At 41.9% G+C, this 25001-nt stretch overlaps 1 protein-coding gene across 24 annotated transcripts in view; it reads right to left on the reverse strand.

Moving 5' to 3' along the window:
- Positions 1 to 25001, reverse strand: part of TANC1 (tetratricopeptide repeat, ankyrin repeat and coiled-coil containing 1) — a 259413-nt gene that overhangs the window by 83316 nt on the left and 151096 nt on the right. The window lies entirely within an intron of this gene.

The raw sequence follows: 25001 nt of genomic DNA on the forward strand, positions 1-25001 counted from the left end.
ACACACACACACACACACACACACACACACACTCAGTTTAGTACAGACTCGGGAATGTCCAGTCTGGGCTGCCAAAGAAGAAAAGGGTAAGCTCAGTTTTCAGAACGTAAACTGACAAAAAGAAAAGCTGCTCTTTTGCCGCGAAGTCTCTACAGCTGTCTTCAGTATATATCAAGTAGGTGATTTTGACATGTTCAAACCTGGTCAGCTTGTGGTTAAGGGTTCTTTATTCAGAATTTTTCTCTAACTAGGACAAAGACTATTTGGTTGCTTGGTATCTCCAAAGTCAGGAGGCAAGGATTACAAACAGTTGGCCTGTAATATCAACATGCTCTGAACAGCCACATAACACAGGCATTTTATCAGACTGGTGACGCACGGTAATTGTGTGGGGCAGAGAAGATGATTGCTTTCTTGGCAGCTGAGATAGCTGCCTTCAAAAAGGCACAGCAGCCAGTCCAGCACGCAATGTAGGGACATAGGAAAGACTGAGAGTCTTTATCTCCTACCTTCCCCACACCTCCAACTTATCAGAAAATCTAGACTTTTTAATAGGCTGTATGGAACCCTTGCGCATTGCTGGGAATGTAAAAACAGAAAAACGGTGCAGCCATTTTGGAAAACAATTTAGCAGTTCCTCAACTGGTTAAATATAGAGATTTTCATATGACCAGGCAATTCTACTCCCACGTGAATATATGCTCACACAAAAATTTGCTCATGAATGTTCATAGCTGCATTGTTCATAATATCCAATGTCCATCAACTGGTAATATGCTATATCCATACAATGGAATATTATTGGGCAATAAAAAGGAATGAGGTACTGATTCATTCTACAACATAGCCAATGTCCAGAATAGGCAAATCTACAGAGGCAGAACCTGTGAGTGGTTGGCTAGGTCTGCCAGATACGGGAGCCTGGAGGTGATGGCTAAGGAGCAGGGAGCGTCTTTCTGGGGGGAATGAAAATGTTCAAAATTAGATTGTGGATATGGCTGCACAACACTGGGAATATACTGGAAACTACTGAATTGTACACTTTAAATGGGTGGATGTGTTGGTTTGGTTTTCTTTTAAAAAAAAAAAAAAAAGACTGCATATTCTGCCTGCTCCTCCTTTCAAATATTGCATTACATTTAGGTTCCAAATCACCCACTTGACTTTTTGTTTTTTTAATGAATTAAAGCATTTTATTGGATTTATGTTTGACATACATTCCATAATTGAAGGGCAACGTGATAATAACTTCATAAGTAAAAAATATTATCAACATTGGAAGAAAATAGATCCTATATATTTTTTAAATATATCTTTTATTTATTTTTAAAGCCCACTTGAGTCTTAGATGTTTTCCTTGGTTGCCTTACACTTAAAGTGTGCTTTTAATACAGCCAAAGAGACAGGAAACATTTTACATCAGTAAGAGAAGGCATGGGGGAAAGGGTGCCAGGCAAGAGTGTGCAACTCTCTCCCCTGAGCAGCTCTGAGTCATGGTCCATCTCTGGCCCCAGCTCCATCCAAACCGAGCCTCTTTCTGTCTTAAACATCTCCTGCATCTGATAAATTGTGTTTCAAATACAGCTTATGGTGAGAGATGCTGCCATCTAAAGGTTTACTATGAAAGCATCTATTCTACTACAAAACCAAACCAATTCCCAGGCTAAGCTATAAAATACTGCTTAATCTTAGAGTAGGCCACATTATCAAAGAAGCTTACAGTACCTTACAAATAAGGTAGGTACAAATAAGGGTAAGAATTTCAAGTTTTAGAGACCATGATTTTTAAATGACCAATACAATATTTAATCATATAGCTGTCTTCATAGTCTTTAACCCTTTCAGAAAGGGAATTTTTAAAAAGTTAAAACATAATGGTCAAAAAAGTCCCATCCCAATCCAAATGACAGAGTGAGAAGCTTCAGGGGTCTGTGAACCCACAGAAGCTTTTAACAACAGGCAAGAATTGGCAGAAACATCTTTCTCAAAGCTCCAGAAAACAGTTACAAGGACTGCGGCATCAAAGCAAGTACCATATCAAGAAAAAGGCTATTTTAGGGGTGCTAGGATCCCGTGGTGCCCTGGCTGCCTCCTTCCACTTCTCACCAGTTTGTGATCCCTGGTCCTGGCTCCAGAGAGGACAGCTACCACTGTGTACATACCAGGCACATGCACCTCTGGCCCAGTCTGTCTGGTAGCAGCCTGAGGGACTTGCTTTTCCAGAATTTGCCCTACACACAGATGGCAGTTCACGGAGCACTCCCACAGGACGCTGAGAGCCAGCAGTCCCACCGCTGCCTGCAGCAAAGGGCTGCTGGCTGCAGAACACATGGTGCAGTGCTGGGACCACGACGAAACTCTTTCCTAGGTAAGAGGAGACATTCGGAGGAATTCCCAGGGCTATATGTACATACCCAGGACAAGATGTATGCGCAGAAAGGATCAGGGCAGCCCCTCCACTTTGGCCTGGAACTATTTTCTAAACTCATTATATGGCTAAGCTTTAAGGAGAGCACTAAAAGGTTGGAATGGGACAGTGTGCTGCATATATGGTTCCACAATTTTTAAAAGAAAGATAAACTGAAGAGATAATAACAATGAAATACAATACATGACCCTGGATAGGGCCTAAGACCAGAGGAGAAAAGGCTTAAAAAGACATTTCTGGGACATAAGGAAAAAACAGAATATAAAATGTAAGCTTTATATCAATGTTAAATTTCTTGCACTTGATAATGGAACTTAAGGTGATTACATAAGAATACCCTTATTCACAGGAAACGTACATGGAAATATTGTGTTTCAGAATTATGTGTATGACCCACTCTCAAATATTCAGAAAATAGAGAGAGAAAGAGAGAGAGAGATAGGGAGGATGGACAAAGGTGGCAAAATGTTAAAATGTGGTTGGGAATAGGGTGAGGGTATGCTGGAGTTCTCTGTATGGAGTCTGTAATATTTTTAAAACCAGTAAGTTTGAAATTATTTCAGAATAACAATAAAACAGAAGGATGGAAATGGGAAGCAGCTGTGGCTCAATCTGTTGGGCTCCCATCTACAACGTGGGAGGCCCTGGGTGTGCGTCCCGGGGCCTCCTTGTGAAGGCAGGCTCCCCCACACGCTGCAAAGAGCCACCTGGCCCACAAGCTCCACGGAGCGCTGACTCAGCAAGGGGACGAAACAAAAAAGGGAGACAAGCAAAAACACAGAAGAGCGCACAGCAAATGGACACAGAGAGCAGACAGCAAACAAGCCACAAGGGGGGAGGAGAAATAAAATAAATACAAACACAGAAGAATGCAAAGTGAACGGACACAGAGAGCAGACAGCACGCAAAAAGCCATGGGGGGGCGGGTAAAAAAAACCAAACCCATAATGATGGGAAGTAGATATGGCTCAAGCAATTGGGCTCCCATCTACCATACAGGAGGTCCAGGGTGCTGGCTCACGAGGAGCGCCGCCCCATGCAGGAGCACCGGCCAACATGGAGAGCTGATGCAACAAGATGATGCAACGAAAAGAGATACAGAGGAGAGACAATAAGAGACTTAGCAGACCCAGGAGCTGAGGTGGCACAAGAAAATGATTGCCTCTCTCCCACTCTGGAAGGTCCCAGGATCGGTTCCCAGAGCCACCTAATGAGAATACAAGCAGACACAGAAGAACACACAGTGAATGAACAGAGAGAGCAGAATGGGTGGGGGGTGGGGTGGAAATAAATAAATCTTAAAAAAAAAACACAACAACAACAGAAAGGTTACAAGAAAAGGGGAGAATATGCTCACAATATTAAGTGGAAAATCTAGGCTATACACTCATACACAAAGGACGATGCAGATTTTACTTAAAATATATACATCCACTTATAAATATGCATGGGGAAGTGGTAGGGTACATATTAGCAGTGCAGTAGACACAAAGTAGGAAGAAGGGCCTGAAGAGGACAGAGCAAAGTATAACCAACAAATACAACAATCTGTCCACACTTTTGGTTCCCCCATCCGGTCCCTATGGTAAAATGGATCATTGTCATCCTTTTCCCCTTCACCTACTTTCCTTCATTTGAAGATTTCAGAGAGAAGAAAAGCCTTTTATTTTTAAATTTATTTTAATTGTCCTGTGTCTCTTTATTATTATTTTTTTAATGTTACATTAAAAAAATATGAGGTCCCTTATTAGTCTAGCAATTCTAAGCTACTAGCAGCCGAGGGAGAACTGTCTGCTCACTTTAACCCTTCAAGGTATAGGAAGATAAAATCTGAAGTGGTCTATTTCCAAGCTCTAGCCCACCTACCTCATACACATAAACCCTTCAAAAATATTCTATAATAGTAAGTTACTTTTTTAAAATGTGGTCTATTCCACATGAATGTACAATGGTTATTATGAATGGTTGGAAAGTTGAACCCAATGTCATCCAGCCCTTCAAAAAGCACCCTTGCCCATCCACTTAGAAGTCTTCCAGTTGTATTAAATTGTCTATTCTATTCAAAGGCAGCCACTGTCTCTAAGAAATATTCTACTTGAGGACTGGTGGTGTTAAGAGCAGGGCCTCTGGACTGGGGAGACCTAGCTCAAATACAGTACTCCCCTGCAGTCCGTCTCCCCCCAGCTCAGGCCTCAGTATGCTCCAGAGCAGAAGGATGAGCCAGTGAGCCTCTGCTACAGGAGGGAAGTCCCTGAGAGCAGAGTCGAGGTCACTGTGGTTCCCAGACTTACACAGAGACTGACACAGTAAACAGTATTGTTAAATACAAAAGGAGACCTAGAAGAGACCATGGTAAATAAACATGTACCCAATGGTCACACAGGTGAAGCAAATACAGATACTAATTCATTCAATCCCAACAACTCTGGGAGAAAAGCACTATGTCCTTCACTTTATAGATCAGGAAACTAAGCCTCAAGTAAGTTAAATAACTTGCTTTTGGAAAAGCAGAAATCAAACCCTGCTCTGGGCAGTTTCAAAGCCCATGCACTGAACCCCAACTCAACACTTATAAAACTATAAGTCTGGATTTTTAAGCATGTGACTCTAGAAATGGACCAGGGCGGGAACCTTCTACCACCCAATCATCTATGGACTTTGGTTGAATAGTCAGCAAATTCATACTCATTTGTGTCTGATCTACCTTAACTTTTACTAAGATTTGAAATACCATGAAGTGAATGTAAACAATTGCTCTCCAGTGTGGTCCTTCATGCAAATTACTTTTCACCACAGAACACCATAAAACAAGATGAATTTATAAACACAGAGGTTTGATTCTTTGCCCCCTGAATTGTTCTTTGGTGAATTTGTGTGCGCTTTGAATTAAACACAGCAGATGAACACCTTTGCCTCCTTTCCCTTTCAAAATATCATTAAAAGTCTCAGTACAGGAATTAAAGAGAGATGAGTGGGGAGAGGTGACAACCACAGGCAAGAAACTAAACTTCTGAAAGTGTGAAGCAGATGGCTTGGGCAGTGGTCTGAGATAAGAAAGGTAGTACTGCGGGAGGAGGGTGGGGAGTGGAGAGAAAGCCCAGGCCCAGAGCTCAGGAAGTCCAGCTGAGGAGGCACCAGATACCTTGGGAAGCACATACATGGAGGATTGGCTGGAGATCATTTAAAGAAGAATTAGGTTCCTCACCTCAGAGCCCCCTTCTCCTTGCTCATCCTGGAGGCCAAGTTTATTATGTGGCAAGGTTAAATTTCCAAGATCCCGGAGGGTCAAGAGCTAAACTCTTGAATGCTAAACTAAAAAAACTGGCTGTGACAGTTTGAAGTTATTTTATGAATCCCCAAAAGAGAAGGATTATGTTCTTAAATTAATCTATTCCTGTGGGTGTGGTATCCTTTGACTGCATTAAAACTCAGTTGAGGGTCCTTTGACTAGATTACTTGATAACATCGATTTAGGGCTTTTGGTTGGAGTCAGTGAGCTGTGAGCCAACTTGGGTCTCTGTCCTCTTGCAGGATCTGATATAAACAGAGACACAGAGTGAGAAAGACACGCAGAGAAAAGGAAAGCAGCCGTATTTGACCCTGCAATGTGAGAAAAAGAACTCCAGGTTCACCCTCAGCTCAAGGAGAATAGTCTTCAAAGGCTTGAGGGCTGAGGCCCAAGGGAGATGAGCCACACGCTCGAGAGCCCACAACTAAGAGAAAGCAGAGCAGTGAGTCTGAGAGAGGAGGCCCGGAAAGAGACAAGCCCTATGCCTGGGTGCCCACAGCTGAGCTTGGGGAGACACAGGGAGATTCTGGAGGGGAAGGCACAGATTGGCGGCCATCTTCGTCATGTGACCTGATACTAGAATCAACAGTAGCTGGCTCTGGTGAGAAAGCATCTCTGATGGTGTCTTGATTTGGACATTTCACAGCCTTAGAACTGTAAGCTTTTACCCTAAATAAAATCCAACCCATTCTGGTACTTTGCAACGGCAGCCCCGTGGCAAACTAAGACAGTACGATTACAAAAAAATTCTACATGCAGACTGCTGCGCCCCCAGATGCACCCCTCCCGCCCCCCACCCGTGAGAGCACTGACAGCCCAGTTCATGAACAATGGCAGGAAGAGGCTGGAGGGTTCCGCTCTGGGGAAACTCACCTGCCCAAGAAAAATGACCTGGAAATAATCACAGTTGGGGGAGACTCTCTCGAAGGAAATGGCAGGATCCCTGACGCTTACACCACAGCAAAGACTGCCTGCCCTACACACACACCACATCTCACAAACCATTCCGTTTTTTGGCACCTCATAGTTATCCACAAACTATGAGGCAAGGATCACCAGACAGTCCAGGAAAGGCTCTATCCTGAAAGACAGTGACCAAAGCTTGTTCGAAAAGCAAGTCTTGCGGAATCAGAGAACACAAAGGAGGAACGCCTCCAGGGGAGAAGAGATCGGGCATCCATTACCCAAGAAGGGGACGTTATGGCAAGGGACGTTCAGAGTGTGGTGTGATCTGGTCAGTGGATTCTTGCTGCAGGATGAGCCACCTGGAGGCCACACCAGTCACACAGGTGCTGGTCTTATGCATAAAACTGGATCTAATTGGCCTATAGTCAACAGCACAATTATAAAAATGTTCTTTCATGAATTGTAGCAAATGTAATACACTAACCCAAGGTATTATTAATAATAGGGTGGTATATGGGAACTCTGTACTGTATGCATGACTCTTCTGGAAACCTACAGCTTCTGCAACTAAAAATAAAATACACACTGGCATCTCATACACCACAGTCATACTGATTTCCACATCACTAGTGTGAAAACCTCTCCCGAAGGAAGTGGCCATGAAAACTACTGACCTTTTTTGTGTGGAACACAGCTTTTTGATGTAGAAAAAAATGTTCAACACTCCCCAAGCCCAAATTACCTTAAAGTACAAGAATTCTCTCCCTTTACCTAAACCAACCAGGTGCTATAAGATTAGACTCTCCATATTAACCAGCAGATAATGCTACATTACATCCAAAAGCATGGTGTTCCAGCTACCAGCCAAGTTTTAAGATCAAGGCTCTTAAAAACAAGTCAAGACTTGCTGGAACTAGCTTGACAATTGACTCATCTAAGTCATGGTCTTTCCCTACCGAGGCTACCTCACCTCCCAGTCACCTCTGGGTGGCTGAAGGCACTGGCACAAAACAACTTTACAAGCTTTAATATGGACAGGGGTCCCCTGGGAACATTCTCCAAATGTGGATTCTGGCATACTGGGTCTGAGATGGGAGCTTGACTTTGGAGGCAAAGGAACCCCACATCCAGAGCACAGGCCAGGGGGCCCTACAACAGAGACCACCACTGGCCAGCCCCACATCAGGTCCAAGTGGGTGGGGTCTGCTGGCTTGGTTGGAATGCCAACTTGCCCGGTTCCCAGGTTTAAGATAAATAAACAGGGAATGCTCTTGAGCATAAACGAAGCCCAATTCTTCTGCACTCCAGATTCCTTCCCTCATTTGAATCTTTCTGCTAGGTGGTACTTTTCCCAGCGGCCAGTTTTCCTACACTTTTGGCATTTTAATCTCACAGCTCACTATTTTGCTGCTTAGAAATTGCCAAATAAGGAATGTATTTTTAAAAAGGAATGGGAGAAACAAAACAAACTGGGCTTTATCTCCAGGCAGTGAAGAGAGAGAGAAGGGCAGAGATTACTTTTCATTCTTGTTTCCGTAAAAATAATTTTATATATATATATATATATATATGAACACAATATTTAAGATGCAGAACACCTGAGGCTAGTTAATACATTTAAAGTAGATCTTCCATTTTTCAGGACATCTGGAATCTATGAAAAGTGACACTTACTGTTATCAATCATTTTAGAGATTTTTTTAAAAAGCATCTTGAACTTTCACAGTAAAGTTTTCTATCAATTTTATCTGGTTTAGGTTTTCATTTCACATTGCGAAATGTTCACAAAAAGAAAAACAAAAAGTACATGAGTAAGTAAGAGGATTTGTTTTTAGAAAGGGGGTGCTTTATCAACAGAGCAAATGTCAATAAATCACCAATTTCAAAGGGTAAATGCTAGTAAACTAGTAGATTGGATGAAGGTCTAGGGTTTTTAAGTGCAAGCTATCTAGGAGGAGCTTCCGAAGTCTGACTCCTAGAGATAAGAGGCACCTCCAAAAAAAGTTTTGGGGGTGGGGAGGTGGGAACCTGGGCATGGCCCTTGGCTTTGTCCCTGCGCTGGAGTTGAGGCAAGGCTGGTAAACTGGTGAGGAGGATTCATTCTGAGGGAAAAAGGGGGAGGATAATAAACCAGCCCGGTTAGAAAGAAAGCCTCAGCTAAGGGCTGTAAATCGAAATCTAAAATGCTGCTTGAATACCCTCTAATCCAAGGGGTGGGAAAAGACAGCAACAGGCTCCCAGCCCCCAAGGAGCCTGGCTCCTGACATGTGGTAAACTTGAGCTGGTGCAGGACCAGGCACCAGTGGAAAAGTGCGGTAGCTGCCCAGAAGCATCCCAGGTCATGAGCACATGTGAGATACCCGCCGGGGACTTGCAGGAATTTCCAGAAACGTGTTTGCAAGGGCCCGGGACTTTGTGTATGGAGATGAGGACAATCTGAGTTACTACTAGTAATGTGAACTCAAGCTCATCCAGCCCCAAAGACAGGTAAAGTCAGGGGACATTCAGACTGAATTCTGAGGGAGAACTAACAGAAGAAGAGAGGAAAAAATAGGTCACTGCTGACGGTGAATGAAATACCAAAGTAACCTGACATTACACTCCATAAGCCCCTTTTTACTAATCTCAAATGCCTTATTTCTAAAAGTCCATGTGAAGGGTGAACAGTACATTATCAAGGGCAGACAATGTGTTATCATGTCACATACAAGGCACTGTAAGGCTGTGAACGTGCATTGCCATAAAGGTGCTTAAATCTAGTAGGAAAACATACCAAAATGGAGCCATGCTCTCTTCAATATATCATCATTAAAGGAAATGTTATATAATGTTTCTACTTTCTGCCAATGTAGTTTGATCTGTGATGTGGTTCCTATACTGTAGACCCAAGTGGTTTTATATATTAAAGCAGGGACATGAATTCATTCACTTCATTTAGTTACTCAACAAATACCTGTTGTACATCCACTGTGTGTCAGCCCCAGAGATTGAGGAGTCAAGAGCCTTTATTACACTGTCTGAATTTTACTTCAGTACACTTCAACATAAATACATGTCAGCTGGCTGTAATCTACCACCTAAAAGCAATTAACTGTCTTAATATGGAATATGCACTCAAGGAATAGTTAACCAGCTCTTAATCAAAAGGCCACACTCAGGAGATGGCTGCCACTAGTCAGTCAGCTAACTATCCTTATCACCACCCAATACCAAAGTTTAATTAATTAGCATACCTGGTGCTAGAAACAGGCTTTTGCTGGTTAAATTACTGACTTTGTTAATTAGCATTATGGAGGCTGGACATTTATTATTCCCAAGTGAATTTCATGATATTAGAATAAGGGGATTAACTAGAAATACTGCAGAGGTACTCCATCCAGCCCTATGTGACACAGGCATAAACCTCTAGAAATCTAGGGCCCTCAGAATGGCCCCCTGGTCTCATGGCCAGCTGGGGAATTATTAGGCCTCTGTTGCAAAATAGCAGGATAATCTGATTCCTGCCTGCAATAGGCAGAATTCACAAGGTTGACTCCAAGATTCCAGTCCCGTGGTTTTTTAGTCAAAACACCAGTCAGGGTACTGCTGCAAAGGGACTTTGTAGACTAAATTAAAGTTACTAATCAGCTGATCTTAAAATAGGGAATATCCTGGGTTATTTGGGTGGGCTCGGCATAATTATATGAACGCTTAAAAACAGAAGAGCCAGTCAGAGACAGGAAAGAAAGTAGGGATGAGGCAGAAGGACAGAACAAAGAAATCTGAAGCATGAGAAGGATTAGATTCCTTTTGGGCTTGATCCATTGCAGGTTTTCAAGATGGAGGAAAAGGGCCACAGGGGAAGGAAGGCAGGTGGCCTTTAGAAGTTGACAATGATCCCTGGCCAACAGCCAGCAAGAAAATGGGTATCTGAGTCCTAAAGTTACATGGAGCTGCTTTCTGCTATCAGCCTGAGCAAGCGTGAAAGTTATTCATCCCATGACCTTCCAGAAAGGAGCACAGCCTTGCTGCCATCTTGATTTTGGTCTTATGAAACTAAGAGCAGAGAACCAGCAGAGCCATACTGTGCTTAGACTTCTGACCTACAGAACTGTGAGATAAATTTGTGTTGTTTTAAGATGCTAAGATTTAATGGTAAATTTCTTGGGGCAGCAATAGAAAACCAATACACGGCTTATGAAATACTGTCACATTTACTATGGCAAACACTGAATGCTAGATGCTAGAGCACTCAGCACCTAAAGATCCAGTGCTGGAACTTCATGGGGAATATAAAGGCAGATCGTATGGCTGCATTGGGCCTGCTTGCAAATAAAGCTTTGTCTGTGCAGAACGCAGTCTGGCACTTGTTTTCATTCTTACCTGGTAGCAGTTTATAGGGGGGAAGGCTCTAACTTTCAACTCCTTTAACTATTGGTAGTAGCTGTAATTTACTATGCAATACCTAAGAAATGAAATTGGCTTGGTTGCATTTTTAAGAGTCATTATCCAGGCACAAATAAATGAATAATCACAAATCATGATTTCAAGATGTCCCTGATGAAAGATCTGGAATCCTTCCTGAAATGATAAATCCAGTGTTTCTCAAAGGAACTAGTGAAGCAGCCCTTAAGTCATGCAAGCAGAAATGAGCCCTATCCTGCATGATGAAAAACTGCCTCCAAAAAGAGGGAAGCAGGAACTCTGAAAACTCTCTTTCCTTGTGGGTTGAAAGATCAGTGGTGTTCAAAGTGTGGCTTCCAGACGAGCAGCAGTAGACATCCCTGGAGAGCGTTAGAAATGCACATCCTCAGCCCCACCATAAATCACTGAATGGTCCTCCTGCATGCTCAAGTTTGAAAATCGCTGGTTTAGTCTGTCTGGAATAACTATATAAGACCTTGCCCATGTACTAAAAAAGTTCTCAGTCCATCCAGAGGTTCCTACCTCTGGCAGGTGCTCCAAGACCCCTCCCTAACCATTGGGACCCGGAGGAGAACAGCAATCCTGTGTCTCATTCATCAGCTCTCTCTACATTCTCCACCATGGCCAATTCAAAACTTCTCCATCCTCTTCAAACAAATCTCAGGTGCATGCACATAGACACCCCACTTCTCACCCTATACAGGAACCCTCATTTCCTACAATGGAGAAAATGGCCATCATAAGGAAACACCTTAAACTTTTTTCAGTCCCATCTTCACACTCATCTGCAACGGGACTCATCCTATCACATTCACGTAAAGCTAATCATTCTACCTGTGCTCAGGGTGCCAAGATGAAGGCCAAGAAAAGGTAAGAAAGAGCAGAATCCAGGTCTCTACAGAAAAATATCTATAAGAACTGTTGTTTTAGACAGGAAGATTTATGAGTTAAATCAGGCTAGGTCAGAGTTGGTAGCTACAGCCTTACTAGGTTTTCAAAGCGACTATTAAGAAGGCCTACTTAGGAAAATAAGTGACCACTACAACATCTTTTAGAATGGCAAAATAAAAAACTAAAAACGAACAAAAAACCCACAAAAATCTCACAATACCTAGTGCTGATATAGATGCAGACAAACTAGAACTTTCACACACATTGCTGTTGAGAATGCAAACTAGTACAGCCACTTCGGAAAATGGTTAGGATTTCTACATAATGCCAACACATTTACCATAGGACCCAGAAAGTCCACTTCTAGGTATTGACCCAATTTAAAAATTGTGTGCAAAGGGTATTATCAAGAAAGTGAAATGATAAACTACAGAATGGGAAAAAATAATTAGAAATCATCTATCAGGTAAATGTTTAATATCAAGCATATAAAGAAATCCTATAACTCAACAACAAAAAGACAAGCAACCCAATTTTAAGATGTGCAAAGGACTTGAATAGACATTTCTCTAAAGAAGATGTATTATTTATATATTAATGATGCTCAACATCATTAGCCACCAGAGAAATGCAAATAAGACTAAAATGAGATACCATTTCACACTCACTAGGATAGCTATTACTAAAATATAATAACATATAAGCATTGGCAAGGATGCAGAAAAATAGGAACCCTTGTACATTGTTGATGGCAATGTAAAATGGTGCAGCCACCATGAAAAAGTTTTGCAATTCCTAGAATAACCATAACCTGGCAATTCCACTATTAGGTATATACCCAAACAAACTGAAAGTAGGACACAAACCAAAGTTCAGAGCAGCATTATTTACAATAGCCAAAAGGCAGAAAAAACTCAAGAGTTCATTAACAGATAAAATGGATAAACAAAATGCGGTATATGCCCACAACAGAATATTATTCAGCTGTACTAATGAATGAAGTGCTGATAGATGCTACAGAATAGACAAAGCTTGAAGGCATCACATTAAGTGAAATAAACCAGACAGAATATTGTATGATTTCTCTTATATGAAAAACTTATATGAAAAACTTAGAAAAGCAAATTCATAGAGACAGAAAGCAGAAAGATGTTCCCAGGGGGAATGGGGAGTTATTGCTTAATGGGTACTGGTTTCTGTTTGGAGTGATGAAAATCTTCTAGAAATAGACAGTGGTGAAAGTTACATAATATTGTCAAATGATTGTATGTTATATAGGTTTTACCACACATTTTTCTTTTTTTAGGGTAGGCAAGGGAGTAAAGAGCTTTTGATGAAACAAGGAAAGAGTATACAATCTGAGGCACAGACTGCGGGCATGCTGCAGGGCATACAATTTTTTTTTATTTAAAAAAAAAATTAAGGGGAGCAGGTATAGCTCAGTAGTTGAGCTCCTGTTTCCCATGTACAAAGTCCTGGGGGGGTTCAATCCCCAGTACCTCCTAAACAAATTAAAAGGCAGGAGTGCAGACTTGGGGTGTCCATCAGTGCAGGGGGAATCATTCTAGCTCTGGGCAGACTCCAAGTCTCAAGTCCTGGGCAAACATCTCTGGCTCACTGACAGGCAGAGACAACATCCTTTCTTCTACCTTAAGAGTGTCCTAAATTTTATTTGAAGATGACTATTTTGAAAAGTATCCAATACTTGGAAAGAGGCAAAGAGATGACAGGGTGTCCCTTCAGTGTTGAGCTAGGTGTTGTAATGCAAATGATTCTCTTTCAAAGCAATGCAAATGCATTTTCTGTGACAGAAAATATAAACCTCTGTAATCCAAATTCGTATTTAAACCAGTCTTAGCATCTTACTGGTTTCCCTCTTTACTGAGCTGAATAAAATCATTAACACATAACCTTTGTATATTTGTATGAGTTGTGTTTTTGTCTTTTTTGAAAATTATACTTTAGCAGTACAGTGCATTAAATAATCAAAAGACTGGATTTCCCAGCCTCCTCGTCAACTAGGTAATGACAGTCAATGAGAAATCAGTACGAAGTGAGATCTTGAAGAAAAGTGCTTATGCAAAGCTGAACCAGGCCCTTTTTGCTCTTCCCTCTTTCCTCCTCTTGCAGGGAATGAGGACATGCTGGCTGGTATTCCAGCAATCATGTTAGACAATAAGGCGACACTGTATTAGCATGGTGAGCACCAAGAAAGGAGGCTGGTTCCCTGATGACAACTTGACATCATCAAGGCCCTAGACCACCTACCTCTGGAATATTCACATGAGAGAAAAATTAATTTTCATCTTATTTAAGCCATTGCATTTTTGATTGATTGTTCTTTTTTTATTTGAAGCCAGACATAATCCTAATACAGTAACATATTATGATCCTGAATTTAGAGTCCCTAATCTCAACTTGCCAGAGTTGATAAGACTCCACTACGTTGGTTGTCCTTTACCCCCAGCAAGGTTCACAATTAAATGTACAATGATGAAGTCAAACCCAACATACTTACACAATTGTGTTACATTTAGGAATAAGTTTGGCATCCTTGACATGATCAAGGTATGTATGTGGAAGAGTTTTTTTTTTTTAATGAAGTAGCAGGGATTGAACCCAGCACCTCTTACATGGGAAGTAGGTGCTCAACCACTTGAGCTACATCCACTCCCCTTTATGGTTTTTAAAATGTGGTATATCACAGTATCTGATTAGCCCTGTGATTTTTATTTGAAATATGTTATTTTTAGCTTTACATACAATTTATTTTAAATGCAAGATTTTAAATTAGAATTAACAACATAAGATTTATAAACTGAATTTAAAGGCTTACAAAAGTTACATTTAAAAACTTTATACATACATTAAATCATAATTTGAAACTCCTATCTTCTTCTATGCATAAAAAGCTGTTCTCAGACAAAAGGCTCATCTTAAAGACCATCAATTCCCTTTCCTTAGAAGCCTCCCTTCTCTCGATAAAGTCAATCTTCCCCTTTCAAATGTTCATGGGAAAGAGTTCAAGATTCTCTCATATTAAAAAAAAAAAAAATCCTGGAATCCAGGACCACCCCTGTGCACCAGTCTATCCCTTGCTCCTCAGCTAGCCAACTAGCCATCACGCATTTCAGGTCCCTCATCTGCATTCCACAGCCTTCCATGTGCCATGTGCCACAGATCTTCTGCACTGTAATCACCCATGTACTTGTTTGCATCCCCCCGCAGGCTTGAACCTCTGTGCTCCTGGCGTCTGAGCAGAAGCAGCACCGAGCTGAAGCATCTCCGAGGTTAGGGGCAGCAACAGTCCTGCTATACACTGTCAGAGGTCAGTGTGTCAAGCCACAAGCCTCGAACAACCCCAGAGAGTTACACAGTAGGACACATCTGAGACTGAAATAAGCATGGAGCGAGTGTCAGGCAACCATCCTACTCTGACCTCTTTGGTGATGAGCTCACACTTGAAAGCATGTGATCCCCATTATCTGAAATGCCTCTTGCAAATATCAGATACCTAAGAGAGCAGTGGCAAATTGCTATTTTGGACTTAGCCATTATCTTCTCAGGGTTTTAACAGGACAAACTGCATTCACCAATGACATGGGTAGCCCATGACATCATGACAAGGAGCTAGCTGAAGAATCACAGTCATAGCTCATCTCCTCACAACACACCTACCCCCCAACCCTGCAGGGACCCCGACCCTGGGAATCCTATCAGTGGCAGCACTCAACTTCCTCGGGGCATCCTCGGCTCAGGACACAAAAGAAGGAATGGTCTCTACATTACATTAGCTACAGTCTAGTTTCATACTGAATTTTTCTTATTGGCCAAAGCAACTAAAATTTTACCTTACCTCACTCTCAAAATCCAATCAAGATTAACATTACATTTAGAATTCCTGGTTACATACTGATTTATTACAACAAAAAGCATGACTGCATCTTGACATTTTTGGATTTTTTTAAAGACCACCTATAGGGAGTGGATGTGGCTCAGTGGTTGAGTGCTGGCTTCCCACATACGAGGTTCTGGGTTCAATCCCCACCCCCGGTACCTTAAAAGAAAAGGAAAAAAAAGACCAAGTGCTACACTCATCTCATGCTTAGTACCTGCTAACAGTCAATCAGATCCACTCCATGTCCACAAAATTAAACGATCCCATCCACTCTTCCCTACCCCCACTAGAGGCTCCTCCTAAGGATGTAAACATTCCAGGAGGCAGATGGCTGCTAATTCTGCCCTGTCCCAGGTTCCCACACACCATGATGGGCATTAGCAGACTCCCTGGCTACTTTCCACATATGCTTAAACATCTTTAGCCTAAGCGCAAAAACATCTTAAAACCCCTGGGCAAAGAAGAATGAAACTATTTTTAAAACTCCCCAACACGCCTGCATCCAAAGAAAAATATCTCCAGAAGGAGAGTTCCAACCTGTTCCACTTTTATACTTAAGCTATTAAACAATTTCAAATTATCGGGGGTGGGGGAGGCACATCAAAATATATATTAAAAGTTAAAATTTACTACGTCAAAAGAAATAACTTCAGAATTTTAACTTTAAAGTGTGTGCTTTTTAATTTACACCTGGTCATGTATAAAGACAAAGAAGACAGCCTCTTTTTTCTCTAGAAACTGAAATATTTTTTATTTTTCTAAAGTATTTTGGCTATGAGATGGGATGCGATCAGGTACCAGTCAGAGACTGGGAAGGAATTGTTCACAGAATACACTGCTCATTTTGCACTTACCACAAGGTGGTGCTGCTTCAATGCTAATTTCAAACAACTGACTTGCAGCCCTGCTAGAAAAGTTTCTCCATCAAGGTCCAGAAATACTTTTTCCGTAAGGTTTCAAAATATCACATATATGATTAACAGTCTCTACTGAGGAATTAAATGACTGAAGGCAGCAACTGCCTACTAGACTTAAGAGAACTGATTCACTCTCCTCTACCCCTACAATAACTGATTAGCATCATTTGGGGCCAACAAGGAAACAAGAAAGGACAGTGGAGTCCCTGTGCCACCTCGAAGTACATAAAAAATTTATCTATCCCTGAGTCCACACTGATATAAATAAACGATGTGGGAGAATAGACAAATCTCCTATGCAGACAAGTTACAAATAATTTACGTGGCTACTCCACGCCTAAGAAGGTAGAACATAACTCCCTACCCCTTATGTGTGAACCACACATAGTAAATTCCTTCCAGTGAGTCATTAAGGAAAGGCCAGAGGGAATAAGAGCAACTTTACCGTGGAGAAACTTGACAAGAGAAACTTGACAAGCACTACCGCAGCCAGGTGGTCAAGGTCAACCTCAGCGGTGATAAGTCATGTTGACAGTATGTACATGATGTGGCAAGAAGGGCTCTTTTCTTTTGTGTGCTCTTCCTCCTGAAAACCCATAATCCAGTCTAATCATGTGGAAAAGATCAGACTAATCCCAATAGAGGGGGTATCCCACAAAATACCTAACCACTGCTCCTCAAAACTGTCAAGGTCATCAAATACGAGGGAAGTTTGAGAAACCACCACAGCCAAGAGAAGTCTAAAACATGATGACTAAACATAGTGTGGTGCTGGATGGGGTCCTGGAGCAGAAAAAAGGCATTTAGGACTAAAAATTATAGACTTTAATAAAAATATATCAATAGTGGTTCATCAGTTATGACAAATATATCCTACAAATGCACGAATTTAACATGGGAAACTGAGTATTGGGTATATGAAAACTCTCAGTGCTATTTTTCTCTATAAATCTAAAGCTATTCTAAAATTAAATGTTTATTTGGAAAAAATAGTTCATTCAAGGTTCAAAGGGCAACTAAAAGAAGCCTTCACAGACAGGAGAATCCATTTACCTTCTATATTAAAGAATTCTGGTTGTGTTCCTGGCTGTCACTTGACATCTGCCAGAGAGGTAGAGGGTGAAGCAGGAAAAACACTGCTTCACTGAAAGTCATATGAAGAACCACGGCAGGAACACAGCTTGATGGCTTCTCTGCCATCTGGATCTTCTGAAAGTGATCTGACCTGAAGGTTGCTGTTCCAGGCAGCAGTGAAGTGAGGTGGAAATAACTGGGTCTTGGAATGAGACAGGGGTTCAAATCCCAGCCAGTCTTTAACTAGTTGTGTAACCTTCAGGCAAGTTATCTAAACTCTTGGAGCCTTCCAACTTCATCAACTATAAATGGGGCTGGTACCTACACCTCAGGGTTAAAAATTTAAAGCATCTAGCACATACCAAGTACTGAGTAAATACCAAGTTTCCATTCCCCTTTCCTTTCCTCCAAGAGAAAGGCTGGCAAACTATAGCCCATGGTCTAAATCTGATCCACTGCTTACTTTTATACATAAAGTTTTATTGTTAACAGTCACATTCACTCAGATATTGTTTTTTTTTTACTGCTTTCATGCATTAAAAGCAGAAATGGATGATTCCAACAGACATGGCTCCCTGCAAACCCTAAGATATTTATTATCTGGCCTTTATAGAAAAAGTTTGTAGACCATATTCTAAGGTCATCAAATACCATATTTCCAAAAGCTATCAGACACTTTTCATTCCTTATTTTACTTGCCTTTTACAGCATCTGATACACGTGTGACATCTTGAAATCCTTGCCCCCTTGGAGCCAGCTCTGAGCTTTGTCACCCTGCATTTCCAGTTTCCCGGTGATCTTCACGAACAACATCCATTGGAACATCCAAAGTTCAACATATTCAAAGTCAAACTTGCCACTCTGCCAATGGCTGTAGCAGGACATAAACAGCATTACTTAGAATCTGAGGACCTAGGTTGAAATTCTACCTTCCGGAGCCTTTGTGTCCTTGAGTAATATGCAGGAACAATGCCTACCCTGCAGGAACCATAAAAATTAAACAGGGGGAAAATGTAAAACCACAACCGCAAGAAAATGGTTGAATCTGAGTCCATCTAGAAAACCAAGCTGGCAATCTCAGCAAAGCTCCCCTAATGATATACAAAGAATGAGTCAAAGGTGCCAGGGTATGCATCCCTTCTATTGAGCAGAGTGTGGGGCAGGGTTCCAGGAGCAGCTCATTTATCCCAATTGCCATACAAATATTTCCTGTGTGTACCACAATGTGAAAAGTGCTGGGAAACACAGCCCCTGGGCCATTTTATACTTTTCTTCCTGCCCAACTCTCAAATACAAATAAAACTTCTTTGCCTTAAAACATTTTCCTATCAACCACCATCTCACTCCATTCTCCTCTACAAAGGTTTCTCCATTGCAAAGGTATCAGCCACAACATTTCATTTGAATCATTACATGATTCCCAACCCATGTCCTCACCTCCAAAATGGCCTGTATGAAATACACTGTCTAAAACCCAAGTCTATTTATATCATCCCTTTGCTTAAAAACAGTCAAAGAATATCCACTGCAAAAAAGAGTAAAATCCTTCCAGGCTCCAACTGTATGTCCATCCTCATTTCTACTGTCACCTGCCACCACGACCTCCCAATATGACTTGGGACTGTTCTTTCCCTACTGGACGGCCTTCCTGCCCAATCTGAAACCCCTGAAAGCTCCTGATGACCATCTAACCCCTACTCATCGTTAAGAACCCACTCCAATGTCACACCCACAGGGAACCTTACTAGCCACCCCAAAGAGATCCTTGCTGTTCTCCATGATGTCACAACACTTCAGATATCTCAATGTTTTAATTGTCGTCTCTCTCACTAAACTAGGAGCTCCCCAAAGTTGTACCACATATTCATTTTAGCTTTGTAAAACACCTCATCTCTAGCCCAGAGCCTAATACATAACTGATGATCAATAACTCTGTATAAAACAAATGCTTATGGAATCTCATGAAATCGCTCAGTGAAAGAGGGATTTAAGTAATTTGGAGTACCTCTGAGGCCATTTGGGAAAATAAAGATCAACACCAAAAACAGTCATATCTACCTACAGTCTCTTTTATAATGAGAGGGATCCTGGAAGAGATACTTGTCAACTTGGCTGCCAACAAGTCCATGAAAGCTGGAGGGAGAAAGAGCTCATCAAAGTACTACTGGATAAAAAGGGGTTTTGTTTTTAAAGACCAAGGGCACGTGACCTAAGAATTTCCATTTTGCAAGGAAAAAATAGGGAGCATAAACCACAAAAATAATCAAAAGTTGCCAAAATGCACATAAAAATGTGATTCTCTTAAAGCAGTCTACTAGCAACCTTAAGCAAAAACATGTTGGACTCAATGGGTCTTTATTTTTCCCTTCTGTATATTACACAGAAATCTTCCAGCAACAGTGTCAATAAATCAAGGTGACTCATGGATTTCAGGCTATAGGTAAAAGTGCTCCTGCCTTAAAAGGACCTGTTATTCCTCAATTACTTACTAAAGCATCACCAAAAAATAAAATACATAGTAAGGCCGAAAACTGGGTAAATATTAAATCTTTGGAATCTGTTTAAAGCACGCTTCCTTGACCGAGAATCCCAGAGGGGCCAGGTGACCACTGAGGCATCTTTATTTAGCCAGGCAGAATGTGCCCTCCCCTCCCCCACTGCCCAGAGGCTAGGTCATGTTGTCCCACCCTCACGCCCAAAATCTTTAGTATCAGTCTGTTTTCTTAATGTGCTTTTCACATCCCTCCAAAATCTGGTTGGATCTTCATCATTTCCAATAAAAGCTGTAATAGGACCAAGGATAAACAAACAAGACATTTGGCTGGGGGGATCTAGAGAGACCCTTCCACAGATGATGTGGATGGGTCAAGCTCACCCACAGAGCCATGCCGGGAATTAACCATCCTAAATCCAAATAGCAACAAGTTGGTTTGTAATGGTTTCACCAACATTTACTAACTCAAATCTAAATATCAACATTTAGATGTCAAAGTTTCCTACAGGGAAACAGTGGTGGCTTCCCCTTCCTCCAGGTCAAGAGGAAAAGAAAAACGTTAAGAGAAAAAGACAAATGTCCAAAGAAGACAAAACAGGCAAGCACTGGCCTGATAGTTACTGTGAGGATATTTCCTGGACTTACATCATCAGTACTTTGCATCTATGGCTGATTACATCTACAGATGATTACATCTACACTCAACCAAGGAGAATGCCTTCAACAATGAGAGACATCTCATCTAATCAGATGAAGTCCTTAAAAGGAGAGAAATGATGATTTCAGCAGCCAGAAGAGACAATTTCCATCTCTACTTCAGCCGGCCAGCTGCTCCCAGGAAATTCATCAAATACTTTGGAGTTTCCTGCTTGTGACCTGCCCTATTTGGACTTGCCCATCTCTATAGTCACATGAGACAATCTCTATAAAAATCTCGTAATGGTTTTTTAAAAAAGAAGATGACAAAAAAAAAAAAAAAGGATGACAATAAAGCATGAGGGAGACCTGAAAAAGAGAAGGAGCAATTTACCCAATCTCAGAACTGTGGTTTGACAATGACATGACAGCAGCAGCAGCAGCATTCCCCAAGCACATTCTATGAGCCAGGTACTTTGCAAACATTCTAATTTTCACAAAGACCTAGGTGGGAGAGAATTTATTCACAGTCCCAGATGAGGAAACCAATGGTCAAAGTGGTTAGTGAAGAACTTCGAAGGTCACACAACTACTAAGAAGAGGGGCAGAAACTTCCCATGATACCACACCTGGGTGGGGTTTTTCCATTTAGAACACAGTGAGGAAGAAGTTTAAATTTACTTGCTGCAGGTATCATCCTGCTTAAACCTCATAATTTCTTTAAAAAAATAAATCATTTACTCTGCATGGATCTATTCAAATTTTAATATGTATATATGGTGGTACGCAAATTCATCTAAATTACAGAGTACACACATCTGGCTCAAACAAGAACTGTATAACTGAAAAGATGTTTTGCAAATTATTTTGTAAAAGTAAAATATTTTAATAATGCAAATCCGTAATGAATTTTCACTGAAGATGAAATGTCAAAGATAAAGTCTGCAAGCATCTTCTAATTGACACAACATGAGATTCCTTGCCTATAAACATCCCTTCCAGGCCTCTAATTTCCATATCAAATATTAACCCTAGACTCTGTGATGTATACAAAAGACATATATTTTCTTTTGATTACTGAAGACCCTCAATATGCAAGAGTTATATCCAGAGTCCTTGTGAAATGTGAAACTCCCCAAGACAAAAATGGCCATAAGACTTCCTGGTCAGGAAGTGGATGTGGCTCAACTGATAGAGCGTCTGCCTACCATATGGGAAGGTCCAGGGTTCGATACCAGGGACTCCTGACCTGCGTGGTGAGCTGGATCACATGCAGAGCTGCTGTGCACAAGGAGTGCTGCGCCACGCTGGGCTTGCCCCATGCGCAAGGAGTGCACCTTGCAATGAGAGCCCCCCCACATGAAAAAAAGCACAGCCCACCCAGGAGTGGCACTGTACACACGGAGAGCTGACAGAGCATGATGATGCAACAAGAAAGAGAAGCGGTTTCCCAGTGCCACTGAGGGTGCAAGTGGACACAGAAGAACACACAGCGAGTGGACACAGAGAGCAGACAATGGGGGGCGGGGGGAGAAGGGGAGAGAAATAAAATAAATCTTTGAAGAAAAAAAAAGACTTCCTGGTATTCTCTCAAATGACACTTCCCACTGGAGTTGCAGTGGAGTTGTGAACTGGGCACATTTACCACACCTGCATTCAACTATGTGCCCCCTGTAAGAATGGAAGACGAAATGTGACCAACCACAGAAGGAGCCGGGTGTGAGCATCAGAGATGCATCTGCTGCTTCCTCAGTCATTCTCAGCCCCATGTGACCCTTCCAGGATGTGATCCAGGTGTGTAAGATATGTACTTCTGGTAGTAATATAGACCTAAGCACAAGCCAGTACTTCCTCTGTGCTCATCCAAATAAAAAACTATCTGTTCCAAGGGTAGGAAAACAACTGTGCCATCCAGAAATGGTATGTCTGCACATGACACCTATGAGCCATTTAAGGGAGTTTCAAGGGTAACCTGACTCCAGGATTTCTGCCTCAAGTGCTGACTTTGTATCTCATCTGTGTGGGGAGTGACTCTGTGACTCTGCTCTTATGAGAAGCCTTGTATAGCAAGTTGAAATCCGTACAACTTCAACCAGAATTTTCTTCTTATTGCTTGGGGGACAAATCTGGAACTAGTTGGAACATTTATTTTCCATCAGCTCCATGAACCACTGTTTCTCATTTCCACATGGGGGCTTCACAAATTAGAGGCAGGGCACCACCAGGCATCCCACCCTCTTTTGACTTGAAGTCCTCTCTCTTCCGCTAAGAACTGTGACTTTCTTAGCCCTTTTCACTTACATCACCAGTTCTAAGAGATAGTTTCCTTTACAGGGCAATTTTATGATACTCAAAATGTTAATCACTTCACATGATTCGAGTGCAAACCACGAGAAGATGAATAACACAAGTGGTTGGTGACAGAACTGGGGATGGAACCACAAGTCAGCTGCTTCTATGCCCCACTGCGCGCATGTCCTATTCACAGGGAACAAAGCTTCCTAGGAGGCCAGCTCTGCACATCAAGGAGACAGATGCTTGCCAGGAAACATACAGATCTGAGGGTGGAATCGCACTGGAGGGCATCTGGCTGAGGACAAAGAATGGAAGGGTCCAATACAGTGGGAATCCATTTAGGGCCACCTAGTCGGATGAAGGAAGTTGAAAATGAGTTCCAAGGCAGATGGTAAAATGGAAACAGCATCCATGATCAGAGGGCTTGTGTATGAGACCCTACACTTCACAGTCAACATCTCATTCACATTCCCTTTGCCCTATAAGAGAAGCACCATCATTACACCCATTGTACCTATAAGCAGCCTGACTGCACAAAGCTCCGAGGTGATTCCACTTCCTGCTCGAGACAGGCCAGAAGGAGACTTGTGAATGTATCAGGATCACTGATATTCAGTTAACTAAAACCAGAGTCTTGCAAATTCCTGATGTACTGAGGGTAATTTATTCACCCAGGGTCTTCAAGAAGTGACCATGTTAACTGACACTTAGGACCCGATGTGACCAATGAGGACTTTGTTGGTGATGAAAGTGACAAGAAAATGCTATTTCCTCAGATAAGGGTGTCTGAATTATATTTCTTAGTACTCTTGAAGGGTTCATGAAACACAGTTAGCCACTCTAGATATGAGTCAAAGGCAACGTTTAGCACCAGTTCCCATTTTGTAAGACACTGTAGTTCAGGCCAGTGTCTCTCTTCTAGAAATCACTCTGCGTTCACTTCAGCTTCCCACCTCCAGGACTTTGTACATGCTTGACCCTCTGCCTGGGACATGGCCAGCATTTCTTGCCAACACACACACACACACACACAGACTCGTTTCACAGCAAATTTGAGGATCCAAGCTGGGACACCAGTCTTTCCTCCCCATCTGTATTCTACACTAACGTTCATAATGTTAGATACAGATATCACAGTTTCCATGGGTTTCTGTGACTTCTTGTCTCTGTGAATGAGAAATGATAAAAAAGAAGATTCCTACCACTGCTGCTCCTGCCCCCAGGCTATTTCTTTGAGGTAAAAACACTCATTTCTGAACATGGCACTGGGTTTGTTCCCACTGCCATCTGACACCACCACAGGGTGCAGCTGACACTGCTGTAAAGTGTGACTGGATAAAACCTCCAGTCATAATTAACTGCAGGCGGTGGGAAACATGCAGGAAAAAAACAAAAACAAAAAAACCCCACCAAAGCCTAAGAAAACAGAAGAGTGACGAGAGCATACAAAAACAGGGCTAAGAAGGCTGCTGAGAAACCCAGTTTAAATACTTTCCTTTGCTTCTGTTCACTGCTCAGTGATAGCAAAACCCCGAGAAAGATGTTGGACTTTAACATATCAGTACTGAGACAGGCTAGCTTGAGAATAAAGAGACAGATCTGGAACCTGGTAGAAAAACCGCCACATTAAACACATGGCCATCAGTATCCCACAAGATGGCTGCTGGAAGAACCTGCAAGAACTCCCATTCAGCACGAGACTTCCTCCAGAAGCCAGGAAAAGCCCTGCTGTTCTCCAGGGGCCTTATCACTGAGCCCTTCCAGGGGAC

Source organism: Dasypus novemcinctus, chromosome 7, assembly GCF_030445035.2.
Source record: "Dasypus novemcinctus isolate mDasNov1 chromosome 7, mDasNov1.1.hap2, whole genome shotgun sequence".
NCBI lineage: Eukaryota > Metazoa > Chordata > Mammalia > Cingulata > Dasypodidae > Dasypus > Dasypus novemcinctus.